General features: G+C 38.9%; 1 protein-coding gene across 1 annotated transcript in view; it reads right to left on the bottom strand.

The window, feature by feature from the left end:
* Positions 1-7035, bottom strand: part of spsb4 (splA/ryanodine receptor domain and SOCS box containing 4) — a 43633-nt gene extending 36598 nt beyond the window's left edge. The window contains exon 1 of the mRNA XM_015395791.1: positions 6785-7035. The gene's annotated coding sequence lies outside the window, so the exon portion shown is untranslated. The remainder of the gene's footprint in view (positions 1-6784) is intronic.
* Between the last annotated feature and the right edge of the window lie 304 nt (positions 7036-7339).

Raw genomic sequence — 7339 nt, 5'->3', positions numbered from 1 at the left:
AATTCAGAGGAAAAAAAAAGTCAGAATTCAGAGGGAAAAAAAAGTCAGAATTCAGAGGGAAAAAAAAGTCAGAATTCAGAGGGAAAAAAAAGTCAGAATTCAGAGGGGAAAAAAGGTCAGAATTCAGAGGAAAAAAAAAGTCAGAATTCAGAGGGAAAAAAAATAGTCAGAATTCAGAGGGAAAAAAATAGTCAGAATTCAGAGGGGAAAAAAAAGTCAGAATTCAGAGGAAAAAAAAGTCAGAATTCAGAGGGGAAAAAAGGTCAGAATTCAGAGGAAAAAAAAAGTCAGAATTCAGAGGAAAAAAAAAGTCAGAATTCAGAGGGGAAAAAAAGTCAGAATTCAGAGGGGAAAAAAAGTCAGAATTCAGAGGGGAAAAAAAGTCAGAATTCAGAGGGGAAAAAAGGTCAGAATTCAGAGAGGAAAAAAAATAGTCAGAATTCAGAGGGAAAAAAAGGTCAGAATTCAGAGGAAAAAAAATAGTCAGAATTCAGAGGGAAAAAAATAGTCAGAATTCAGAGGGAAAAAAAAGTCAGAATTCAGAGGAAAAAAAAAGTCAGAATTCAGAGGGGAAAAAAAAGTCAGAATTCAGAGGAAAAAAAAAAGTCAGAATTCAGAGGAAAAAAAAAAGTCAGAATTCAGAGGGAAAAAAAATAGTCAGAATTCAGAGGGGAAAAAAATAGTCAGAATTCAGAGGGGAAAAAAAAGTCAGAATTCAGAGGGGGAAAAAAAGTCAGAATTCAGAGGGAAAAAAGTCAGAATTCAGAGGAAAAAAAAAGTCAGAATTCAGAGGAAAAAAGTCTGAAAAAAAGTTAGCTGATTTTTAAATTTTATTTCAGTTTAACATGGGAAAAAAAGTCAGAATTCTGTTGCCCTAATCCTCTTCCGTAAGTATCATTTTAATTAGCAACGAGAAAGATAAAATAAATCCGTTAGTTCATCAAGAGTACATATTTACTACACGTTATACTCCTCCCAGCCAGCAGGTGGCACTAAACCGTCTGCCCGCTGTCACTCTGCAACACGATCTGCTAATGCCAACAGTAAAGTTAGCTTTCACTGTTAGCTTTAGCTGTCCAGAACCAAAGCGAACACCTCCGCCTGCCGTCAGAGCTCATTTCCTTCGTTAAGTCGGCTCAACATTTTAAACGCTTCTCCCTCGTTACGTTTTTTTTTTTACCTGGATGTTAGAAACGCCAAGAAGAAGCCATTTCTCTGCTATATCATGAAGCTACTCACGTCACTTAGCATTTTATTATTCTACTAATTATTTAAACGACTGAATAACCAAATTTAAAGAAAGTCAAACTTTACAAGTTGTTCTCATAAATACTTACCCCTTCATGGAAAAAATGAAAATAATTCAGCTTTTAATAAGATGCATATTTAAGCTTTGCAGAAAAAAATGCTCAAAGTTCTGAGCAGCTGTCTCACTGTGTGGTGTGGAGGCTGCAGCGCCTCAGACTGGAAGGTGAGAACAGCAGAGAGGATCATGGGGGCTCCTCTTCCCTCCATTAAAGACATTTCATCCCAGAGCTGCGTGACATCATCAATGACCCCTCACCCCCCCACCATGGGCTGTTCTCCCTGCTGCCCTCTGGGAAGAGGCTTCCCAGCATTCAATGCAGGACCAGCAGGTTCTGTAGCAGCTTCTTCCCCACCGCCATCACACTGATGAACTGTTGATAAACTCTAAATCATGTCACAGACTCTGCATCACACTGATCATATTAATGGGCTTTTTTGCACCATGTTTTCCCTCACTGCTGAACTTTAAGAAATGGAAGAGCTGAACAAAATACAATTTCAATGAAGTTTGTCTAATTCTATAAATGATAAAAGAACCAAGTAGCTGAATGAGCTGTGATGAGTGATAAAGATGTTTGGCAGCTATAAGAGCGGCAGCTGTTTCTTTCTCCTAAAGTACAGCCCAGTGAGGCTCCACTCAGCACAGCGTTGCTCTTAATGGGATTTCACAACGTCAGCATTCTGCTGAGTCAGCATCGAACGCTGCGCCTGCTGTAGCCGCTGCTCCGAGTACAGCCGGGGCTCCAAACGACGCATTTCTGCGACTGCTGCATGAGAGACATAATGTAATGGGATTACTGCGAACCGGCGCTTCGCTTTCAGGTACCAGAGGAGTGATGAAGGATTCAGCGGACAGAAACAGGAGGATCCAGCTTAAATTCTGAATATGAGCAACTTTTCCTTTAATCACTGCAGTTAAAAACACCAGGCGTCCATCTTGAAAGTTTTTAGGTTTTCATCTAGAAGCCTAAACAGAATTCAATCACTGGGTTTTTTTTTTTTTTTTTTTTTTAAGTTCCTACTGAAGAGCGAACTACGTATAGCAAAAATATCTGCCGTCTGTCTCACTGTACTGCAAGGTACTAGCTGTTAGCCGGCCTCTTCTGCATGAGGCCCCGTCGTCGCTAAAAGCTAGCATTTGGCCACACTTCGGATTCTACCGCGCCGCACAGAGGACAGAGTTTAATGTGAGATCAATAATTCGCAAAATTAAATTGAGATACCTGTGAACAAGAAAATTGGTGCAACATCACCTCGAGCTAAAAGATTAAAAGCAGCCGGCCAACGAACAGACGCAATTCAACAAACTTCCTGCAAATTTTTTAACAAAAATGTACATTAACAAAGTTAAGGGAGAAAAACACTCGAGCCAATTTAATGAATCAGAGGAGGAACATTTTGTTATGTTTTTTTCAGAAAATGATCGACTGGAAGCTTAAAAAGAAACGGGGTGACCTTTGAACTCATCCATACCCGTTACAGGGAGAAGAAGCTAGCCGACAGACGCCTGCTAACTCTTCAGCGTTACCTGCATCAGCACAGGTGAATATTTCTGACAGCTGGGAACAAACTTTTAGTCTTTATCTTTCTTTATGAGTCCGTTTTATTTATCTGTGAAACCCCAACAGAGCCTGTTCAATCATTTGGGGCTTTCAACTCCCTCCGTCATGAAAAATGCAGGATTTCTCCTCTTCTAAGTTGGTGGCCTTCAGAAAATTTCAAAGTCAATGCAGAGATCTACATCCTTTAGGGAAAACACATCTATACGTGTTGTAGTAATTCCAGCTCCTCTAATTATTGATAATAGACGCTAAAGAGGTTTAAAATGTCACTTGATCTTTTTTCTCTTCTAAATTAGCTAAATGTTTCATGGGGGTTCTTCCTCTCCGAGTCTCATACGAGTTAATTAGGAGGACAGATAAATATATACATCTTTAATGCGTTTCTGCTGATGGTAGAAATCCACCAATTAAGCCACAGAGATCTGATGCTGAGCTCCATCTAACTGCTGATGAGGGGAATCAGCCTCCTTATCTAATAAATGCATATAAACAGAATATCCAGGCTGAATTTTATTACTAAAAGTTAAAACGATCAACCTTCTATCTCTGCTGAGCGTCCAGCAGACGGGATAGATCCCAGCGTCGCATCTATGGGGTGAAATCTGTTCCACTATTGTGAAAAGCTAAGAACACGTCAGAAAAATGGGAATTTAAAACAGAAAAACAGGCGATCTAGTGTTTCATTTAAAAAAAACGCAGAATTTAATTCTATCTTCTTAGCTTTATTTATTTTTTAAACAATATGTTAATTTTTTTAAGTTAAATTTTATTTTTAAGTTTGAGATTTTATATTTTCACATTTCTTTCTCTGAAATGTTTTTAGGATTAAGTTTTATGCGTTCAGTTCTTTTAAAATTGCATTTCACCGATCACAAATCCAAGCCTAACACAAACTTTCCTGATGCGCATATTTACCAAAAAATAAATAAATCTAGCTAAAGTTTAGCGGACCAATTCACTACAAAGGAAGGCCCGCCCCCACAGGGCAGGAGAATGTGATCTGGAAAATCGTTTGAAAAGAATAAAATTGAGAACACATTTTGAAAAGTACAAATTTGAGAAAGGGAAAATATACATTGAACAAATAAAAAAAAAATAAAAATAAAAATTATTTGTCAGTAAAATAAAAATTCATAAAATTTTGAAAAAGAAAATTCTGAAAAAAAAATGAAAAAAAAAATTAGGAGCATGCAGAATTCCTAATTAAATCAAGTTTGTGAAAATCTGGGCTGACATCAACCTCAAATATTGATTTTTTTCACGGGGTTCACCGATCGATCGCAACTGATCACGTTAATTTAAGAACATCGGGACGTGAGACTTATCGTCACTTTTATCTAGCCGTCTACTGAAGGTGTGAAAAACGCCCACCGCTAACGCTCTTTTTCACACTATTGTTCACCGCTGTCCTTTTTTTCAGAAGATAAAGATTGACGTATTAAAGGTTTTCTTGTAAGGAAAAATAATTATATTCTGTCATTTATCACAATATATTAATCAGACCATATTTGGATCAGTTAAAAATATCAGTATTCCAATGGAAATTAAACGTCAAAAATATGATCCGCAGACATCCATTAAAAAGTCATTAAAAGTAATTAAAATTCATTAAACATGGTCATCGTAGCATCTAAAATTATTTACTATTTTAAAAAAAAATACATTCTAAAAACAATTTCGTCAGATATATATACTAATACCATTAAAAATTACAGTTACTCATTCCTGTATAAATATTGTTAGCAGCGACGGGTCTTCATTAAGCTGCTGAAGCACAGAAACATCATCATGTGAGGTTGACCACATCTATAGCCTACTACTTAAAAAGTGGGATACATCATTGTTATTGTTTCTGGGTTTATGGGGATAAATTGCAGCGTCAAATTCCTAAAGCTTAATGCAATATCTAAATAATTGTAAATAGTAACAGCTAAGTCTAAAACTTTTTCTAAGGAATAAATCCTTTACGGTCTCTTACCATCAGCCCGTTCATCCGTTTCTATTTGCATGTTTTCTAAGCCAAAACAAGGCTTTGTTGGACTACTGGATAAAACCTGGAACTCAACGCTATTTTTGCCATTTTGAGTTGAAAAAGCTTCCTGGATGGGAAGAGAAATGTCTTCAAACTTGGAAACAAAGTCCAGTGGATTGTTTTTAAAATTTTTGGAACCATCATTTTAATCCACCTGCAAATCGTCTTGCCCAACTGCTCAAATCAAGAGTAAGTACATTTTTCTTTTTGGTGAGAATTTTTTCAGTACTGGGGCACTGGCCCCTGTTGGCCCCCCATCTACAACCGCCCGTGCCTGAAACGCTCTCCGCAAAAGTCTGAAATTATGTGGATAATTGGAAAACTTTCAGCTAACCCCCAGATCAGTGCAAGTTGCAAGCCTCTCTTCTCTACTGCCTGAAAGTGAGCCGACTTTTTATCGCCCCCTATAGGGCTGGAGGGAAATACGCCGCAAATATCTGGAGGGTTGATTTTAGTGATTAAAGTACAATCCTAATAGAAAAACAAGCTCTAAAATGACCAGAGTCATCCAGCTCTGCTCTCCATGTCACCATCTGCTGCTGACCCGCCCACTCCATCCTTTACCACACTGGATCTGGATCCTGCCAGGGCCCAGCAGGGCCAAACAGATGGCGTGGCCACTTAACCTCCACTAGCAGGAAAACCTTCCATATCAGACAGTGAGGATCCTCACAGCCTGACGCTGCAGAGACAACATGGAAGAGTCACAGAAAAGATCAGAGCCAGGTCCAGTGGTTTGATGTCGACACAGTCTCCTTTTGGTGCAGCCGTTTAATAATTGTCTGGATTGAAATATGCTCCTGACCAGGGGCGGATTTAGGAAATTCGGGGCCCTAGGCAGACACAGGCAAGGGGCCCATTTTATAGATAGAGAAATGTTAATAGAATAGACATCCATTATCTGTTCTAGGTTGTGTCCCTCTCTTCTTGTCCCTTTTCTTCTTGTTTTCCTCTCTATGTTTTGTACTCAGCTGACTTTTCATGCTGTCTCTAAAGGAATGAAAGATTTTTTCCAAGCACTAAGCTCACTTAGCTGATTGCTCCTTCCTGTGTTTCCAAAAAGGCCAAAGTAAATAACCCAGTCCTTCTTTTCACTGTAGACAAGCCATGATCTGCTTATCTGTTCTCCATTTTTCATTTGGATGAAATAATAGCTGCATGAATCATGACAGCAGACAAGATAGAGGAGAGCAGGAGGCGGGGTTACCAATCTACTCGCTCTGGAGAGCAGAGTTCGCTGCTTTTAGATGTTGTCTCCAAAGTCTCCAGTAGCAGAAAAAAGTCTCTAGATTTGGCGCTAGGAGCTTTTTAGAAATCAAAGTGCTAGAGGGGTCTGAAAAGTGGCTAAATATAGCGACTAAAGCGCTAAGTTGGCAACACTGCTCTTTGCATGGTTTGTTTTCAAATGGTTTGCTGCTGTCTGTTTGGACCTTTCTGAACATGTGCAGCAAATGGACTGATCCAATATGGTGGACACTGAAGGGGGGGGCTGAGACACATTTAATATTATCAGCGTTCTGATGGCATTTTAGCCATTTTTTAATCAAAAACATAATTAATGTTCACAAATAAGGAATAGTTGAATTAACTATACATATAAACAGAGTTTTATGGGGCCCCCAGGAACTTGAGGCCCTAGTATTGCCTAATGGTAAATAACCCCCCCCTCCTGACACTTTAAATAAACAAAAAAAACAACTTGTTAGCCAGCAGCTTTAGACAGATTTAAAGCTGGGGTCTCCTTTTCTTTATGTTTGTCAAACAGAGTTTGGAAAGTTTGTGTTTTAAAGTGTCAGCAAAAAATGACTTCAGTTTAATAATAAAACAACTATTTTAGAGTGAATAACCAACCTGGGAGCTTTAATGAGGATCATAAACTTACCATAGGTGAACTAGCCTTCCGACCAAAGCATCCAGGAGAAACAGAAAAACCTCCCCGGGAAAAACCGGGCGCTCCAAAAACCCACAAACTCTGTCTGGAAAGTGTTAAAAACAAAGATGGAGATCGAGTAGAAGAAGCTGTCCGGTTCGGAGGGGAAGAGAAAAAGTGAAATGACGGTGAAGCGGAGCTAGCGAGCTGCTCGGCTCCCTCCTTCCTTTGTTCCTGCTGCTGCTGCTGCTCCCTGGATTTATCACCGCCGTTCATGTGTCCCTGACTGCCGCTGATTGGCTGCAGCCTCCGGATCAAGACAAGGTGAGTGACGTCAATTTCCCACAGAACAACAGCCCGCTTCCGGTCACCGCGTCCACAAAATAAAACATGTTTTAAAGGAATGCAGCTCAGATAAGGGAATATTTCTTTATAATATGGATTATTAAAATTATTTAATACTATATCAATACATTTTTGCTGTGTTTTTCGTTTGTTGTGTTATTAATTTTAAACCCACCTTACTTTGTGTTTTATTTTGAAGGAAATCTTTTTGTGTTTCCTGTT

The sequence above is a fragment of the Cyprinodon variegatus genome, unplaced genomic scaffold (assembly GCF_000732505.1).
Source record: "Cyprinodon variegatus isolate N-32 unplaced genomic scaffold, C_variegatus-1.0 Scaffold761, whole genome shotgun sequence".
Taxonomy (NCBI): Eukaryota; Metazoa; Chordata; class Actinopteri; order Cyprinodontiformes; family Cyprinodontidae; genus Cyprinodon; species Cyprinodon variegatus.
This window is presented reverse-complemented; position numbering and strand designations above follow the sequence as displayed.